A 21,139-nucleotide genomic window follows, 5' to 3' on the forward strand; every position below is an offset into this window, starting at 1 on the left:
TTCTAATCATGACACTTGTGTGTCTTTCATACTATTAAGCAATATATAAAAAGAATGAATTTGTGAAAAACAACATGTGGTTTTTAATTAATTTGTGCTCTGAGCTGCTATGTATTAACCAGGCCTGGTTGACCCTAAGCCACAATTAATTTGCAAATAGATTAATCAGCTAATCTGCTTTTCGTCACTTACCCCCAATCTGTGCACACTATAGCTCAGGTGCAGCACAGACTCTCGGAATGGAGAAAAGTCCTTGTCCACACACCAGATGTCTCATTTCTACTTGAATACTTATGAATCATGACTTCATAGAAACTTCCTTACATTATTAAACAGTTGATTGAAATCAATACTTAACTTACTTCTAGGTGCTAAGTTTGGATTTTGTTTTTCACTTTTCCCCCTACTGGCAAACATCAGATTAACATACTACCTTTTATATGTGGTTGTTCTCAAACTAAGACATTTTTATCTTCATTTTCTGGTATCTGTTCCTAGAAACTGTAGAGGCCAGAGAAAAGAGTATTCCAGTGTTGATTTTTCCTCCAGCACAGAAAAATAATTTGCTGCTCTCTGACTTTCAAGTCTTAGGTCATAGGCATAATCAGTGAATCTAAACAGGTAGCAAAAGAATTCACATCTTTTAAATCTCTTACACTGGAGTTATAGAAAGCAGCGATAATAATAACACTTCAGTGGTAAGTGCTTGACAGGGCACATGGCATCTCCCATTCCTAGGCTGAGTTCTGACATTGTCTCTTTTCTCTTTTTAAAATTGTTTTTGTTGTTGTTGTTGTTGTTGTTTTTGAGACAGAGTTTCGCTCCTGTTACCCAGGCTAGAGTGCAATGGCACGATCTCGGCTCACCGCAACCTCTGCCTCCTGGGTTCAGGCAATTCTCCTGCCTTAGCCTCCAGAGCAGCTGGGATTACAGGCACGCGCCACCATGCCCAGCTAATTTTTTGTATTTTTAGTAGAGACAGGGTTTCACCATGTTGACCAGGATGGTCTCGATCTCTTGACCTCATGATCCACCCGCCTCAGCCTCCCAAAGTGCTGGGATTAAGGCTTGAGCCACCACGCCTGGCCCTTAAAATTGTTTACTTAAGTTTCTATCCTGGACCTGTGAATCCATGTATTTGGTCAACACATATATATTGAACTAGGTTGAGAACTGTTGTAGATTTCTGCCCTCATTAAGTGTGCATTATGTAGGAGACAAACAACAATTCAACAGAGCTTCAGTCACAGCCGCAATGAAAAAAATGAAATTGGCAATATGGCCAAGAGCTGGTGGAGTGGTCTTCTAGATCTGGAGCATCAATCTCTTCACCATTAGTTTCTAAATCTCACAGTGGAAGAACAACCAAAATAGAAAACTTTCATAAAAATAGAGATTTATATGCTGCAATTTTCTAGTGTTATTAATTCAATTTATTTGAGATTATTAGAAAACTTACAGAATATACTAATTCTAACTACCAGAGTAAAACAAAACCATTTGAATTAGGATGCTTTCACTGTGTAATAACGCTGCCTTCATTTTATAATCTTATAGCATAAACATGACCTTTGTCCATTTTTTCACCCAGTATAATTTTTACTAATTCTTTGAAGTTCAGTTACAATCCCATTTAGCAAGTAAATTTTTCCAGTTCTGTTTGAACTCCAGGCTCCCTGTAAGCACCTCTCTGGCCTGAATTATCTCTTGGGGTCTCTGTGTCCTTTACTAGCCTATGGCTCTGTAAAGCTGGGCAGTACCTAGCCCTCTGGGAGAGATAAACAAAAACAAGAAAGAATCAAGACTGAGCAATGTGCGAGGTAATATACCATGTCATGGTTACAAAGGAAACAACAAAGTTTTAAGCTAATATTGGAGACAACTGCGTGTGTGACAAATGACTTGTTTCCCATTTACAATTTTAAGTTGCCAATCAAAAATCACATTACTTACTATTGTAAGAATTGGCTTAAAAACATAGTCTAGGAATACCTTTGCTTTTCTAAAGACGTGGTATGTTTACTCCTCATAGATAATGAGAAGTATGTTAACTAACAACATTTCCCTTTTTTCTTTGACTTCTAGGAATATCAGACACAAATTTATGTGTCAATTACAGTACCCTCTTTGGACCGTATGTTCACTTATCTGTATTCTCTTTTCCCCTTTGGTCTGTTCCACTTCTTCTGATTTATATTTTTCCTAGTCCTGATATTTTATTTATGTTTTACTATATTGTTGGTTGTGTTTTTATAAGCCATTCTAAATCCTTTGTGGATTAACTTGGGATATAAATAAGCTACTTCCTTAAAACTGTTCTGAGTGCATTACCTGTACCATCTCTAAGGCACATGAATTATCAGAAAAAAAAAAATCCAGCTTTTGAAGTTATTTTTCTCTTAATTTTTTTTAAAGAAAAGTGGGAAAAGGATATGAACAGACACTTTACGAAAGAAGACATATATGAGGCCAACAATCATGAAAAAATGCTCATCGTCACTGGTCATCAGAGAGATGCAAATCAAAACCACACTGAGATACCATCTCACGCCAGTTAGAATGGTGATCATTAAAAAATCTGGAGACAACAGATGCTGGAGAGGATGTGGAGAAAAAGGAACACTTTTACACTGTTGGTGGGAGTGTAAATTAGTTCAACCACTGTGGAAGACAGTGTGGCGATTCCTCAAGGCCTTAGAAATAGAAATTCCATTTGACCCAGCAATCCCATTACTGGGTATATATCCAAAAGACTATAAATCGTTCTACTATAAGGACACATGTACACGAATGTTCATTGCAGCACTGTTTACAATAGCAAAGACCTGGAATCAACCCAAATGCCCATTGATAATAGACTGGATTAGAAAATGAAAAATGAGAACACATGGACACAGAAAGGGGAGTACTAAACACTGGGGTCTATTGGGGGGAAAAGGGGAGGGCCAGTGGGAGGGGGAGGTGGGGAGGGATAGCCTGGGGAGAAATGCCAAATGTGGGTGAAGGGGAGAAGCAAAGCAAAGCACACTGTCATGTGTGTACCTATGCAACTGTCTTGCATGCTCTGCTCATGTACCCCAAAACCTAAAATCCAATAAAAAATTAAAAAAAAGTCACAATTTTTAAAACATTGTAATTTCATTTGTAAAATATGAACTAAATTTTAAACACTATGAAATTTTATTCTCTTAATTCTATACCCCCTCAAAGTAAAAAGGGGTTATTTTAAATATTAGCAGAAATAATTCTTCCAAGAGCTTATTACTTTTTATTTTTATTTTAATTTGTACATCTTCACTTTTATGTTTATTATTTCTGGGTATGATTATAAAGTTGTTTATAATCTATATGTATCATTCCTATCTGATAATTTCAGGGTATAGTTTGACTGTCATGAAATAATTTAAGATAAAAAAGAGAAAATGTAAAATAACATAGAAGATATTGATAAATTTTTCTCTATAAATATTAATCACCTGTATGAAATTATAAGAAATTTTAAAATGCAAAAGAAAATCTAAAAAAATTAATTCATATGGCTAAGGGAGAATTTCTTTAATGAAAAAATAGCTCTTCCAAATTGCTTAAAAAAAGAATAATAATTCAAAAGAGAAATAGCCAAAGTGTGCAAATATGTAGGTCCCAAAAACTGAATAAAAATATGAAAATGTGTAGCTTTATCATAATAAATGGAATGAAGATATAAAAAATCAGTGAGCTATCATCTTTTTAATTTATCAAACAGACAAAAATTAAGCCATTTGATAATAATGTGTTTTAACCAGGGTACCAACAAATAACCTCTCTTACCTGCTATTGATAGTATATATAGCTGTGAATTTCAGAAGGCAATGTTGTCAACATTTTAAATGTACATAATCTTTAATTCACTCAATTGACTCCTGGAGACCTTTACATACATATGTGAAATATGATATTTTAAAGGAATTTTGATTCCATATTAGTTGGAATCCTTTGGTTACTAGAAAAAGTATTTACCAAAAAGTGACTAATTACATTAGACTGTTTGCTTAATAAGTAATTAATGATTGCTATGTGCCAGGCTTAGTTCTAGGTTTAGTAATCCACCGTGAACAAGATAAAAGCTTATATTGTAGTAGATTCACAAATGTGAATGAGTAACAGATATACCTATTTATATACATATTCATATAGAAATTCAGATTGTGCCCATACTAAAAAAGACAGCAAACCTAAGAAAAGTGCTGATGGAGGTGGGCTTTATTAGCATGGTCAACACTAAACTTTGAGGAAGTGGCATTTGAAGTATGACTAGAGGAGCAAGGCACAAGCCACATGAGAACTAGGGGAAGAGTGTCATGGCACATTCCTACAAGGCTGCTCTTAAAAAGATGAACAGGTCAATCTAATTGGGGTTGTGATAGAATGTGTTCTATAATTCTTTCCTGTTAAGCAATTGTTAACTGTCAGCAACTGTTACATAACAGTAGGTATTATGTAATTCTTTTTGGTTAGATGAATTTGTGCATGTGTGTCTGTGTTTCTGTGTGTGTCTGTGCATGTGTGCAGGAACTTTTGTGTTCATGCATGTATACCCATAGAAAATTTTTGAGAATTATAAAAGAAACTATAAACAGTGGTTATCTCCAAGAAGCAGAAATCAAATATCAGAGGATTTAAAAAATGTATCTTATACTCATTTTTTGATATTTTACTTATAAGTGTGTGTTATTTTTAAATAGTAATTTCACTGTCAGTATGTCATATATATACATATATATTTATGTATCTATACACAAAATAAATAAAGGACTAGGAAGAAACAATCTTTAAACAGCTCCTTTGAATGCCATTCCAAGGTTTCAGGTCTTATTAATCCTGACTAATGAAACTACTATCAGCCTATTTCTTCTGTCACCTTAACACCTGTATGAATGTATTCGAGAATGAACCTGATACATCTCACCATTTTAATTTGCTGAAGTAATATTACAGTTTTTGTTTCAAATAGTATGTTATTATTACCTGATAATTCTTTGCATTTAAATATAATATGAATGTGGGGGCTGTAAATTGACTAATGAATTACGGCACTAAACTTGAATAAGACTAGTTATTTCAATTACTTTTAAATTATTTATGGCTTGTTCAGAAGATGACCACCAGAAGCATCTTTCTTCAGAAATGAATATATTAAATACTTTGCTAATAGAAATATATTAACTTTTGCAAAGCACATCTGTATTTATTTCAATTTGAATGGCACTTATTAGCTGAATTGATTTCTGACCCACCGATAAAGTTATTCTGTTCTCTGGAACAGCACATTATCTTAAATCTGTTATTGCCCTTGCCCTATTATTATAAAATATGCTTATTATGCTATTTGTCAGACTCACCTACAATATTGTGAGTTCCTAAAGAAAAACTGATATACCGCTTAAAGTGAAAACAAGCAATAAGAGTTGATTTCTTTAAACCCAAAGTTCTTTGAGTCTAAATAAGAAAAAGAAGGTATAATCTCACAATTAAAAGTATTTGTGCTACTTCCCACATGTTATTTTAATCTTTTTACACAATGATATATGTACAGAAATATTACATTACATTGACTCTTAACATAACCTGTATTTCTAATGAAGGAATATATCATGGATATGTTTTTGTCATTAAGTATTATTCTACAAGGGCATTTGTTAGCTACACAAGTCTACTGCATACACATGAACATCGTTTTAATCTTCAAACAGTCGAATTTGTTGTTGTTTCTAGTGTGTTTTCTTCTTTTAGAAGTAAATAGCTATTAGATAAAATAAAACATAAATCTAGAGAATAAAGTAAAACACATGTGTGGCAACAGTTAAGATTGGTCTTACCTGCATTTGAAATTTTGTATTTTCCATGCTCTATCACCTACTCCGGACTCACCTAACCCGCCTAGTCCCTAGCTGGAGTCAGCTCTGGAATCTCTTCTGATGTGCGGAAGCTGGACCTACTTCCCTTCTTCTATTCCTTTTGCCAGCATTGAAGACCCCAGCTGACTCTTTCCTAGAACATGATTAGAATATAGCTTGTTATGGCTATTTAAGCCACACACAGACCAGTGTTTAATGGAACTGTTTTGTGGCTTAGTGTAAAATCCTGGGGGAAATCTCTCCCATCTTGGCTTTTCCTGGGCTTGAAGTAGCAGGTGATTACTGTTGCTCCTTTCAGATGGTCAGCAGACTCCTTATTAGTAAAGCTTCATGGCCAATGTGTAAACAATTTTGTTCTGATGATGGAAATGTGGATGAAATTAGAAAGCTTTAAGATAGTTGAGTACTTAGGTAGCATGATCAGGTGCCTGAACTTTAATAAGAGCCTAGACCATTTTGCCTAAATAAGAATGCCTTTCAGACCTCTCCCAACAGAGCTGGAGGTAGCATGAACAGGTGCATTGGTTTTGCTGATGCTAAACACCCATTGGGATCTGACAACTTAAAAGACCAGACAAGGAGGCTCTCATACCTCAGGACCTACTGGTTTTCGAGACTCACTTTATACTTCTCTGTAGTTAGCTGTGCCAACACACTTTGCCCTTCTGGTAGCAGTAATGAAGTAACCACGAATATGTGTTTGTAATTATACAAACTCTAAAAGCAAAGAAACCTACAAGCAAATGGCTTCTGCTTACAAATTCAATTTATACAAGTGCCAACCTATAATTTAGAATGGTGGCTTGAGTGCCTCTTCATGCAGAAATTTGCAATTGGTGGGGACATACACAGAATCAAATAAGGAAACGATGTGTTCTTATTGCACCCCATTGTCACAGGTGGTGAACAGATTTGAAAAGCAGCAAGGGAGCAGAGCAAAATACTGCATCACCTGGAATGCTCAAGGAAAGAGAAAAGAGAACAGGCATTCTTGATGGGTCAAGTTGACCTTACACAGACTCCAGAGGTAGACATAAAATATCCTCATGTCTTCTCTTTATCTTCAGAAAAACTGAAACTGACCCCTAGGCTTTTCTAATTACGGGGCTGAGTATCAAAGATTAGCATTTGACTAGGCTGTTCGAGTAAGAGGTCATGGAGAGATGCTACATTGTTATGAGTTTTTATGTCATGTTTAAAGCACACATTTCCCAAATGAGAACCCCTGCTTAACACTGTAGAGCTAAATAATGGCAGAGCTGATTTTTTTTCAACTAGGAAACATAAAGTTATATTTGCCACCTCCCATACGGTAATTCCAAAACAATGTAATTTATATATAGTTACTTATGTTGACCTCACAGTGACCTTACACAGAAAATATTTGTTCTGATTTAACTTACTGATTGTTAATTTTAAATTCAGGGGTACATGTGCAGAATGTGGAGGTTTATTACACAGGTAAACATGTGCCATGGTGGTTTGCTGCACAGATCATCCCATCACCTAGGTATTAAGCCCAGCATCCATGAGCTATTCTTCTTGATCCTGTTCCTCCTCCTACCCCGCTACCCTGTGACTGACCCCAGTGTGTGTTGTTCCCCACCATGTGTCTATGTGTTCTCATAATTCAGCTCCCATTTATAAGTGAGAATACGTGATATTTGGCTTTCTGTTCCTGCATTCATTTGCTAAAGATACTGGTCTCCTCTTTTTGGAATAGTTTATCATTTACTGTACTTCTCAACATTTCAAAAGTCAGAGATATGCTACATTCTACATCTCTACCTCAAATTCTTCTGTTGGTGAGGTTTTCTTGTTGCATTACCTAGGTCATCACAAGTTCTAGCTTCGTTTTAGAGGCTACTGTATTAGTTTTACTTGTGGCAACATTACTACTTTTACAGACTGGAAAAGCATTGGGACATGTTCATTTAAGGTAAGGAGAAGTGTTTCAGAAAGCCTGGCAATGTTACCGTAAAGGATCTCCTGAAATCCTCTACCTCCTGAAATATTTTATCTCCTGAAATCATACTGATATGAAGTCTACTATCTCAGAAATATTGTTATAGCCGAAGACTTTTAAGTAGTGAGGAAAATGCTTAAGTGTAGACCTTTTTATGTTTCCATTTTTACAATTTTTAATCTGCCCACATGCATACATATATATATATGTATATATATATGTATGCTTTATTTCCTTTTTACAATGCCTTTCCTTTAGATGAAATATAGCTGTTTTAATTTTAAAGTCAATAAATTTTAATTAAATTAATATATTTACATATATCATATTAGAATATCATATTCAGAATCCAATCTGACTTCTGTTTAATTCTAGAACAAACCAAAATTTAAAAACAATGAAGAAAACTTTCTTCACCCCAAGCAAAACTGATCTCTGGTAAATAAAGGTATCTGCAGAAAATTGAATTAATACCTTTTAGATGTCTTGTCCATCTCATTTTAAACATATCATCTGTCTCTTTTTAGATGTTGTTTATGTCTTTGCAGGCATAATATTTTCATTCTCTCTCTTTCAGGAACTCTTTGATCCAGGAGTCAGTACTAACTTTCTACCCACTGAATTCATTTATGTAGAGACCCTTTCATTTCCAAGAAAGGTGACCAAGGCCAAAGCCAAGTTTAACTCAAAGAACAGGGCACATCATTTTGAAATACCTGATGCTTAGATGACTGAATAAATGATATTTGGAGGCAAGAAGCCTATTTGTCTTGACAATATATACTACATTATACTGGATTTTTGGAAGGTTATATCTTTGCTAAAGAACACATGCTACCCAGATGATAAGATTTGCTTAAGGTTGCATAGCTAGCAAATGAGAGAACTGAGCTTTTCCTTTGATTAAACCATACTACCTTCTATACATAAAACTTCATTAAAATAATTACATTTTATTTCTAATTTTAATCATATTGTTTTTCTTCTCTACCAATTTGTCTACAGATTCTCATGAAAATACATATCCAAGGAAGCTGCTTTGACATCATGTATACTATTGTTATGATTATATGTTATTCGCTGGTCACTGAATTAAGCATTCTATGCATATTTTCTTATTTAGTCTGCCTATTAGCAATACTGGATGGATAGGCCTAAATCTAAGTTCAAAGCACCTGAAGAATAATAAAGATTTCATTTCAGTGTTAATATTTCTGCTATAAAATGTTGTTAACTGATCTAAACAAGAATTCTAGCCTTGTGCAGAAAACATACTTATTTGCAGCATATTTACAACAACAATTTTAATATGATAACCTTAGAGTAGATTTGTTAATGCCTCATGTGTTGATTTTTTTTTGCCAAATTTTTTAAGGTCAATATTAATGTCTGAATATAATTTGACCTTGGCAATATGATTCTGTATAGTAATAAGTTACATCATAAGGGAAGTCTTACTATAGTAGTACTTTTCCAACATAGTTTTTTAAAATTAATTCATTATTTGTGGTATTTCTTTCAATGCTTTTTGCGTTTGCAGAAAAAAGAGTTCTAATTTGAATACTAGTAAAATCCAAATTTAAATTGTGCTATCCCCATTAGTTCCCTAGGTTTGGGTTTTGCTTTATGTTGTCTTTTTCTTTATTTCAGATCTATTACATCCCCAGTTTTGCCATATTTACCGAGCCAATTATTAGCTAGACTATCATTATATCCCAGGATAAATTACTTAGTAGCATGAGACAATGTATTCTCAAAATGAGGACTGGTGTATCAGTGAGCTCACAAATTCAGTATAATTTGTCAAAGTTCTAAAGAAAACATCTCAATGAGTCATTAGAAATGAGAAAGGAAGGGAATGGTAAAACATTGCTTCTCATTAGAATGGCAAGTCAATAAGTATTTGGAGTTGGAGGAGGGACCTTGCTGATGGATGAATGTGCTTTTTAGATATTGCTGATTAATTAGTAAGTAGTGTTTGTTTCCATTTTTCTGACGATTGCATCAGATTATAATACAAGTGGCCTATGTTTTTGTTTTTACAATTTTGCAGGTAAACAATGAAGTCCAAGGTTCTAAGAAATATTTAACCCAGTATAGTAGAAAAATACTACTATAGTGAGACTTCTCTTATGACATTAACTCCCACCACTATCATGGGAGTTAGAAAAAGGAAACCTGAGAGGGGTGATATAAGATGGCTGAATAGAAACAGCTCTGGATTGCATATCCCAGTGAAAACACAGAGGGTGAGTGATCACCACATTTCCAAATGAATTTTTACTGCACACAGACCAGGAGATTCCCAGGTGGAAAAGTGCCACAAGTCTCCAGCATGGCTGTTTCAGCTGGCACAGTGGGTCTCCACACAAAAATTCACACAAATTTAGGTGCCATTTTAACTGGTGACTGGAAGTCCTGGGAGACAGAGTCGCCTGTTCAACTGAGAAAAAACGGGCTGAAACAGGGAGCCAGGTGATCCAGCTCAGCTGGTTCCACTCACACAGAGACCAGCAATCTGAAACACTCTGGACTGAGAGTTTCACAGCAAGCACAGCTGGAACTGTGATGGTCCAGCTCTGTGGGGGAAGGGCATCCACCATTACCGAGGCAGTCTGCAACTACCAAGGCAGTCCGCCATTACTGAGGCAGTCCACCATTACCAAAGCATTCTGCCATTACAGAGACAGTCCACCATTACTGAGGCAGACTGCCACTACTGAGGCTGTTCTAACTATACCTCTATAAACAAAACTGCAAGGAAGTTCACACAGCAGCTGGGCAGAGACCATGGCAGCTCAACAATGCCTCTGCTGGCAGACTGTGATGAGGCTACCCCCTCGCTGGGCAGGGCATCTCTGAAAAAAGGCAGCAGCACATCAAGAACTTACAAATAAAGCCCCACCTTCCCAGGACAGAACATCTGGGAAAAAAAGGAGATTGTGAGTTGCACTGCAGCAGACTTAAATGTACCTGCCCAGCAGCTCTGAACAGAACGACAGAGCTCACAGGTCAGCACTTGAGTTCCTATAAAGAACAGACTGTCTCCTCAAGCAGCTCCCCAACCCCTATATGTCCAAAGAGACACCTCATAAAGGAGAGCTCAGGCTGACACCTGGTGGGTATCCTTCTGAGACAAAGATAACAGAAGAAGAAACTGGCAGCAACCCTTACTGTTCTGAAGCCACTGCAGGTGATCCCCAGGCAAGCAGGTTCTGGAATGGACCTCCAGCAGACGAGCCTGACTGTTAGAAGAAAAACTAAGAGACAAAAAAAAAAACTTCATCATTAACAAAAAGAATGTCCACTCAGAGACTCTATCTGAAAGTCACCAACTTCAAAGACCACAGGTAGATAAATCCACAAAGATGGGAAGAATCCAGTGCAAAAAGGATGAAAACACCCAAAACCAGAACACCTCTCCTCCTCCAATGGATCACAACTTCTCACCAGCAAGGGAACAAGGCTGGATGGAGAATGAGTCTGGTGAATTCACAGAATCAGGCTTCAGAAGGTGGATAATAACAAATTTCTCTGTGCTAAAAGAACATGTTCCAACCCAATGCAAAGAAACTAAGAATCTTGAAAAAAGGTCTGATGAAATGCTAACAAGAACAAAAAGCTTAGAGAGAAATATAAATGAATTGATGGAGCTAAAAAACACAACACAAGAACTTTGCAAAGCATATACAAGTTTCAATAGCCAAATTGACAAAGCAGAAGAAAGGATATCAGAGACTGAAGATCAACACAATGAAAAAATTAGAGGCAAGAATAGAGAAAAAAGAGTAAAAAGAAATGAACAAAGACTCCAAGAAATATGGGACTATGTGAAAAGACCTAATCTACATTTGATAGGTGTACCTGAATGTGACAAAGAGAATGAATCCAAGCTAGAAAACACTCTTCAGGATATTATCCAGGAGATCTTCCCAAACCTAGCAAGGCAGACGAATATGCAAGTCCAGGATATAAAGAGAACACAACAAAGATATTCCTAAAGCAGAGCAACCCCAAGGCACATAATCATCAGATTCATCAGGGTTGAAATGAAGGAAAAAATGCTAAGGCTGCCAGAAAGAAAGGTCGGGTTACCCACAAAGGGAAGCCCACCAGACTCACAGCGGGTATCTCAGCAGAAACCCTACAAGCCTGAAGAGAGTGGGGGCCAATATTCAACACCCTTAAAGAAAAGAAATTTCAACCTAGAATTTTATATCAAACCAAACTAAGCTTCACGAGTGAAAGAGAAATATAATCCTTTACCAACAACCAATTGCTGAGAGATTTCATCACCACCAGGCCTGCTTTACAAGAGCTCCTGAAAGAAGTGCTAAATAGAAAGGAACAACCAATACAAGCCACTTCAAAAACATACCAAATGGTAAAAAGCATCAACACAATGAAGAAAATGCACCAACTAATGGGCAAAACAACCAGCTAGCATCAAAAAGGCAGGATCGAATTCAAACATAACAATATTAACCTTAAGTGTAAATGGGCTAAATGCCCAAATCAAAATAAAAAGTCAAAATCCATCAGTGTGCTGTACCCAGGAAATCCATCTCACATGCAAGGATACACGTAGGCTCAAAATAAAGGGATGAAGGAAGATTTACCAAGCAAATGGAGAGCAAAAAAAAAGCAGGAGTTGTAATCCTAGTCTCTGATAAAATGGACTTTAAACAAAGATCAAAAGAGACAAAGAAGGACACTACGTAATGGTAAAATGATCAACTCAACAAGAAGAGTTAATGATCTTAAATATACATGCACCCAACACAGGAGCATCCAGATACATAAAGCAAGTTCTTAATGACCTACAAAGAGACTTAGACTCCCACACAATAATAGTGAGAACCTAACAATCCACTGTCAGTATTAGACAGATAAATGAGACAGAAAATTAACAACGATATCCAGGACTAGTACTCAGACCTGGACCAAGCAAACCTCATAGACATTTACAGACTCTCCACCACAAATTCACAGAATATACATTATTCTCAGGACCACATTGCACTTACTCTAAAATTGACCACATACTTGGAAGTAAATAACTCCTCAGCAAATGCAAAAGAACTGAAATCATAACAAACAGTATCACAGAGAACAGTGCAATCAAATTAGAACTCAGTATTCAGAAACTAACTCAGAACCTCACAACTTCATGGAAACTGAACAACTGGCTCTTGAATGTTGACTGCATAAACAATGAAATGAAAGCTGAAATAAAGATGATCTTCGAAACCAATGAGAACAAAGAAAAAACATGCCAGAATCTCTGGGACACAGTTAAAACAGTGTCTAGAGGAAAATATGTAGCAATAAATGCCCAAATGAGAAGCAAGGAAAGATCTAAAATCAACACCCTGTGGTCAATATTGAAAGACCTAGAGGAGCAAGATAAAAAAACAAAACAAAACACACTGCCATGTGTGTACCTATGCAACTGTATTGCATGCTCTGCACATGTACCCCAAAACCTAAAATGCAATAAAAAATAAAAAAATAAAATAAAATAAAAAAATAAAAACTCAAAACCTAGCAGAGGATAAGAAATAACTAAGATCAGAGTAGAACTGAAGGAGACAGAGTAACAACAACAACAACAACAAAAACCTTAAAAAAATCAATAAATCCAGGAGCTGGTTTTTTGAACAGATATAGACAGACCACTAACCAGATTAATAAAAAAGAAAAGAGGAATAATCAAATAGATGCAATAAAAAACAATAAAGGGGGTATCACCATAGATTCCACAGAAATACAAACCACCATCAGAGATTACTACAAACAACTGTGTGCACGTAAAACAGTAAATCTGGAAGAAATGGATAAATTCCTGGACACTTGCACGCTCCCAAGACTAAACCAGAAAGAAGTCGAAACCCTGAATACACCAATAACAAGGGCTGAAGTTGAGGCAACTATTAATAGCCTACCAACCAAAAAAGGACCAGGTCCTGATGGGCTTACAGCCAAATTCTACAAGACATATAAAGAGGTACCACTCCTTCTGAAACTATTCCAAACAATCCAAAAAGATGGAATCCTTCCCAAATCATTTTATGAGACCAACATCATCCTGATACCAAAACCCAGCAGAGACTTGACAAGAAAAGAAAACGTCAGGCCAATATCCATGATGAACATAGATGCAAAAATCTTCAATAAAATACTGGCAAACCAATTGCAACAGCACATCAAAAAGCTTATCCATCATGATCAAATAGGCTTCATCCTGGGGATGCAAGGCTGGTTCAACATACACAAGTCTATAAACATAACACACCACATAAACAGAAACAAAGACAAAAACCACATGATTATCTAAACAGATGCAGAGAAGGCCTTTGACAAAATTCAACAGCTCTTTATGCTAAAAACTCTCAATAAACTAGGTATCAATGGAACATATTTCAAAATAATAAAAGCTATTTACGACAAACCTACAGCCAATATCATACTGAATGGGCAAAAACTTGAGGCATTCCCTTCAAAATCTTTCACTAGACAAGGATGCCAAGACTATACTTTCAGGGATCATTTCTATAGTTTGTTACTAGAGAAGTTTCTCTGAACATGTAGAGCACCGACAAGGATGCCCTCTCTCACCCCTCCTATTCAGTGTAGTATTGGAAGTTCTAGCCACAGCAATCAAGCAAGAAAAAGAAATAAAGGATATTCAATTAGGAAAGGAGGAAGTCAAATTGTCTCTGTTTGCAGATGACATGATTGTATATTTAGAAGACCCCATTGTCTCAGCCCAAAATCTCCTGAAACTGATTCAGCAAAGTCTCAGGATACAAAATCAATGTGCAAAAATCATAAGTATTCCTATACACCAATAACAGTCTTACAGAGAGCCAAATCAAGAAAGAACTACCATTCACAATTGTTACAAAGAGAATAAAACACCTAGGAATACAACTAACAAATAATGTAAAGGGCCTCTTCAAGCAGAACTACAAACCACTGCTCAAGGAAATAAGAGAGGGCAGAAACAGATGGAAAAACATTCCATGCTCATGGTTAGGAAGTATCAATATTGTGAAAATGGCCATACTACCCGAAGTAATTTACAGATTCAACACTATCCCCATCAAGCTACCTCAGACCCTCTTCACAGAACTGGAAAAATCACCTGAAACTTCATATGGAATCAAAAGAGAGCCCACATAGCCAAGTCAATTCGAAGCAAAAAAAAAAACAAAAAAAAAAACAAAGCTGGAGACATTATGCAACCTGACTTCAAACTATACTACAAGGCTACAGGAATCAACACAGCATGTTACTGGCACCAATACAGAAATATAGGCCAATGGAACACAACAGAGGCCTCAGAGGCAATGCCACACATTTACAACCATCTGATCTTTGACAAACCTCACAAAAACAAGCAATGTGGATAGGATTCCTTGTTTAATAAATGGTGTTGGGAAAACTGGCTAGGCATGTGCAAAAAGCAGAAACTGGACCCCTTCCTGACACTTTTCACTAAAATTAACTCCAGATGGATTAAAGACTTAAACATAAGACCTAACACCATAAAAACCCTAGAAGAATACCTAGGCAAAACCCTTCAGGGCATAGGCATAGGCAAGGACTTCATGACTGAAACACCAAAAGCATTGGCAACAAAACCAAAATAGATAAATGGGATCTAATTAAACTCCAGAGCTTCTGCACAGCAAAAGAAACAATCTAGTGATGAGTTAACTGGCAACCAACAGAATGGGAAAAACTTTTGCAACTTACTAATTGGACAAATGACTTATATCCAGAATCTACAAAGAACTAAAACAGAATTACAGAAAAAAACAAACAAAATCCTTTCAAAAATGGGCATAGGATGTGAACAGACACTTTTCAAAAGAAGACATATATGAGGCCAACAAACATATGAAAAAATGTTCATCATCACTGGTCGTTAGAGAAATGCAAATTAAAACCACATTGAGATACCATCTCATGCCAGTTAGGATGGCGATCATTAAAATATCTGATGTCGACAGATGCTGGAGAGAATATGGAAAAATAGAAACACTTTTACACTGTTGTGGTAGTGCAAATTAGTTCAATCATTGTGGAAGACAGTGTGGCGATTCCTCAAGGATCTCAAAATAGAAATTCCATTTGACCCAGCAATCCCATTACTGGGTACATATCCAAAGGATTATAAATTGTTCTACTACAAGGTCACATGCACATGAATGTTCATTGCAGCACTGTTTACAATAGCAAAGACCTGAAACCAACCCAAATGCCCATCTATGTTAGACTGGACAGGGAAAATGTGGCACATATACACCATGGAATACTATGCAGCCATAAAAAATGATGAGTTTGTGTCCTTTGTAGGGACATGGATGAGTCTGGAAACTATCATTCTCAACAAACTGATACAAGAACAGAAAATCAAACACTGCATGTTCTCACTCACAGGCAGGTGTTGAACAATGAGAACACATGAACACAGGGAGGGGAGCATCACACACTGAGGTCTTGCGGCAGGGGGAGCTAGGGGAGGGACAGTGTGGGGAAGGCAGTTGGGGAGGGATAACATGGGGAGAAATGCCAGATAGAGTTGATGGGGATGGAGGCATCAAATCACATTGCCATGTATGTACCTATGCAACAATCCTGCATATTCTTCATATGTACCCCAGAACCTATAGTGCAATAATGTATATATATGTATATATATACATATATATATTTAAGAAAAAAGAAAAATGAGACTTGAATTCTCAACTGAGCTCTACCACTAGCAAGTTTGTTACCTTTGACAAATTATTGATTACTCTGTCCTTCAATGTATTTTTCTTGAAAACGGAAGGAACAGACTAGATGGAATCCATCCTTTAACTTTTTTTGTAATCAGGTTCCTGAATTGACTGTATGTAAAAAGACATTAAGAAAGACCAATTAATGTAAACATCTAACTTTAGAGACAAAGGCCAGACAGAAAGAAGGTTTTCTTTAAGTTACCCACAACCAAGATGGCCCTGAAACCCAGTGGGCTTCCTCTTGTCAGTTCAGGAAACACCACAGTTGCTGGCAAGAAACAGGGTTTCTGAGAAGAGTAAAGCATTTGCATTTCAGAGTCAACTACTGTGGCACTAGCAGAACGAGTAACAGTACAGTTGCCTAAAGAAGCTCAGCACAGACTGAACAGTCAGTCTGTGTTTTCCAAAGAAGTCCCTATCAGGATATTTCAGGCTGCACTTTAAAATCACACAGGGAGTTCTGAAATATAGTGATACTCAGACCACACCTAAGAACAAGGAAATCAGAATGTCTGTGTCGGGGCACAGGCAGAAGTGATTTTTAGGTGCCTCCAGCACAGACTAGACTGAGAACCAGTCATCTCAAGAAATATTGTCAAATTCACTCCATTTTAATTATTTATTCAACTCAATTGTTAGTGGGAAAAGATAATAGAGGTCTGAATCAAGATGGATTTTGAGATCACAGCTCTATTCAGCATGAGAAACAGCAGCGATCAGCTGATGAAGAATACACAGGCAGAGAGAGCAGAATGAGGGCATCCTGCTATACGTTTGCCATCTCTGCATTAGAAGGTGTTTTTTTTGTTTTCATTGTTTGGCTCATGGTTTTTTTTGTTGCGTTGTTTGTTTGATTTTTCCTACATTAAAATTCTTCAAGCAACGAATAGGGTCTGTGCACTGAGGGTTTTTTTTTTTTTTGGAACAGCCATGAGTTCTTCAGAACCTACTTTTTATATTATAAATAATTAATCTTTAGAAGTAAATTTATAGTTTTATTTATAATTTTAGCTCTGCAAACCTCCCAGGAACAGACAAACAGTTAAGAATGCATGGAAAGAAGGGAAATTCACAGTAAAAAAAAAAAAATACAAAAATAAAACCCCACAACATTTTAGTTTTATAGTGGCCTTGTAGATACTGTTACATTGATTCCCATAAAAGACTTTTAAAATAAGAGTCTTTTTAAAATAAAACTTTTATGCTCATTGGGAAAGGCTAAAATGACCACTATATAAGTGACTTTTACAGTTATGTTAAAAATCACGTTCTCTTTTGTCTTCAAACCTGCAGCATGCACATATCTTTCCAATGTTAAAACAAAAGTAATTTGAACTTGCTGTGTTTCTTTCGTCAATATTTATGTCTTCTTTATACTTGCATAATTATTTTTCTGAAAAAGCGGCCTAGTCTATTGCCTCTATATTTTTATTATTGAGTCCTTCAAACACTTGCAGCTGACTTCTGGCTACGGCATCATGTAAACTATTAATTTAGGACATCAATATCCGGATGGTAGAGTGATGCCAGATGAAAACATCATCCTACCCCAATGCATAACAACAAGTAAAGTAAATATTCTAAGACAAAAATTTACTAGTATTAAAACATAAGAAGTTTAACTTTGCACCATAAACCTCAAAATATAAGCCAAGAAAACAACTGGCAAATTCTGAAGTAACATTATTTCTAACATACCTCTAACTCAACCTCAGAAGCAGTGGTTTCAGTAAACCAAATTGTCGCAATTCTGACCTTGTTATTCAAATGTGTACATAATGAGGCTTAAAGGCATCACTTTTTCTTCTTCTTGACTCAGAAATGAGAATTTTAAAAAATGAAAGGTTACAAGATGGTGGAACCTTTGTACTTTTTTGTGTCACCACTAAAGAGGGTGGTAAAAGTACAAACAGCTGTCAGAGTCTTGTTAAGGGATGGAAATTAAAAATGGTACCTGACTCTGACAGAAATAGAGCCTCTAGGGTCTTTTGGAAATTTAGAGGCACCATCAGAATTTCTGTACCTCCTCATAATAACTGGCTGCATTTCCTACCACACTGAAGTATAGGTGGCACAGGATAGTTAAAACAGTCTCAGAAAAGAGTACAGAGGTGTGTGTAATTCCAGCTGAACTCATTTTAGTCGGGACAAAACTGCTTAAGTTTAACTTGAGTAAGATGTAAAGAAGAGGCCTGATAGCTCCTAGAAAACCTACTGCTGTAAGAAGGTAATAAAATAAGAAAACATGACTCATAAGAGAAAGATGAAGTACTGACCTAGGGAAAGACATTCAAATGTGAAAATTTCTCCTGAATATTTTAATTTTTAGTAAAGTTAACAAGAGCCCAAAGACCAATGATGAAACTATATAAAAAGTTAACTTCAAAGGATGAACCTGGAGACCATCATTCTCAGCAAACTGACACAAGAACAGAAAATGAAATACCACATGTTCTCGCTCATAGGCAGGTGTTGAACAATGAGAACACATGGACACAGGGAGAGGAGCACTACACAGGGGGTCTGTTGGGGGGAATAGGGGAGAGACAGTGAGGGGTGGGGAGTTGGTGAGAAATAGCATGGGGAGAAATGCCAGATATAGGTGAAGGGAAGGAAAGCAGCAAATCACACTGCCATTTGTGTGCCTATGCAACTATCTTGCCTGTTCTTCACATGTACCCCAAAACCTAAAATGCAATAAAAAAATAAATTAAAATAAATTTTAAAAACAACAAGTTAACTTCATGCCTAGGCTGGAGGCAGTGGCTCATACCTGTAATCCCAACACTTTGGGAGGCCAAGGTGGATGGATCCCCTGAAGTCAGGAGTTCAAGATCAGCCTAAACAACATGGTGAAACCCTATCTCTACTAAAAATACAAAGATTAGCAGGGCATTGTAGCCGGTGCCTGTAATCCAAGCTACTCGGGAGGCCTAGGCAAAAGAATCACTTGAACCTGGGAAGCGGAGGTTGCAATGAGCTGAGATTGCACAATTGCAATCCAGCCTGGGCAATGAGAGCGAAACTCCATCAAAAACAAACAAACAATCAGAAAACTCAATGTTTAATTCTGTCCCAGAATTTCAGAGTAAGAACACCAATAGTCAAATTTACATCTCCAAGTGGATGCATACTAAACATCTCAAAGTTATAACCCAAACTGAATTCTTCTATCCTAAAACGTACTTCTTCAGTCTTTCTCCTTATAATAAAAACCAGCCCAACCATCAATTTGCTGAAGCCAGTAACATACTTTTTTCTTCCTCCTTTCCTTCTGATGGGCAGTTGCTCATCAAATCTTATTGAGAGTCATTCCCCCAAAATTGTGCAAGAAAACTCAACAAACCTCAACTCTTCACAGTTTTCCTGAAATAACAACTAAAAAGCAGAAGAAAATCTAAGGCAATACTCCAAATTGAATAGATGTATTTATAAAAGTATTGATCAACAGGAAAAACTATATTTAAACAGAATTGGCAAGTAAAAATGAAAAATAAAAAAAATTGGCCAGGCATGGTGACTTATGCCTGTAATCCCAGCACCATGGGAGGAGGCTGAAGCTGGAGGATCATTTGAACTCATGAGTTTGATATCAGCCCAGGCAACATAGTGAGATCTTGTCTCTAAAAATCATAATAATAATAACTTAAAAGAAAAAATTGTTAGAAATAATATATATATGTATTATGAAATTTCAAAATGCATTTGAAAGACTAAACCCAAATGATAATAAAGTAAGGGTCATTCAGAAAAGTAAAGCATGAACTAAGAATTAACATAAAAGAAAGAACCATTGAGACAGAAGAAATTTTAAAACTCGTAAGAGACTACTCACATTCACTCCATGCAAATAAATTTGAAAATATAATTGAAGCAGATAATCTCCTGTGGAAATACAGATTTTCAAAATTAATCTCATTGGAAAGCATAAACAGATTTGTTTTCTTAGATGAGATAGAGAAAGTAATTAAATAACTTCAACCTCTTTCACTCAGATATTTCCAAAGTAAAATTGTACCAAACCTACAAAGACTAGATAGATCTAATACTTTATAAATCATTCCAGACAACTGTTAATAAATCAGACTGTCTATTTCTATCAAGGGAGTATAACATTGGTAACAAAATCTGATAAATATAGAAAAATATTTGTGAATATTAATACAAAATACTAGCTAAAATATTAAAAGGCCAAATCCAATAGAACATTAAGAAAATAAGACAAAACACATGATCAGATAGAATTTATTCCAGTATGTAAATTTTGTTGAATATTAGGAAATAATAAACTATGATAACATGTTAAAGTATAAAATTATATAAATATTTCTGTAGATGCTAAAAATACTGACAAATTCAACACTTCTTCATAAATGATAACAGAAACCTCAAGAAAATAAAGACTATTTTAGCTCTAATGAAAGTATTTTACGGAATAAAATCATTAGGAGCATTTTGCTAAGATAAAGAGCAAAGCTGGGCTT

At 36.0% G+C, this 21,139-nt stretch overlaps 1 pseudogene; it reads left to right on the top strand.

Annotated features, from left to right (window-relative positions):
* Positions 1-14,390: 14,390 nt before the first annotated feature.
* On the top strand, positions 14,391-14,474 carry LOC118153182 (small nucleolar RNA U3; annotated as a pseudogene).
* The last annotated feature ends 6,665 nt before the right edge of the window (positions 14,475-21,139 follow it).

This window comes from Callithrix jacchus, chromosome 4, assembly GCF_049354715.1.
Source record: "Callithrix jacchus isolate 240 chromosome 4, calJac240_pri, whole genome shotgun sequence".
Lineage (NCBI taxonomy): Eukaryota > Metazoa > Chordata > Mammalia > Primates > Cebidae > Callithrix > Callithrix jacchus.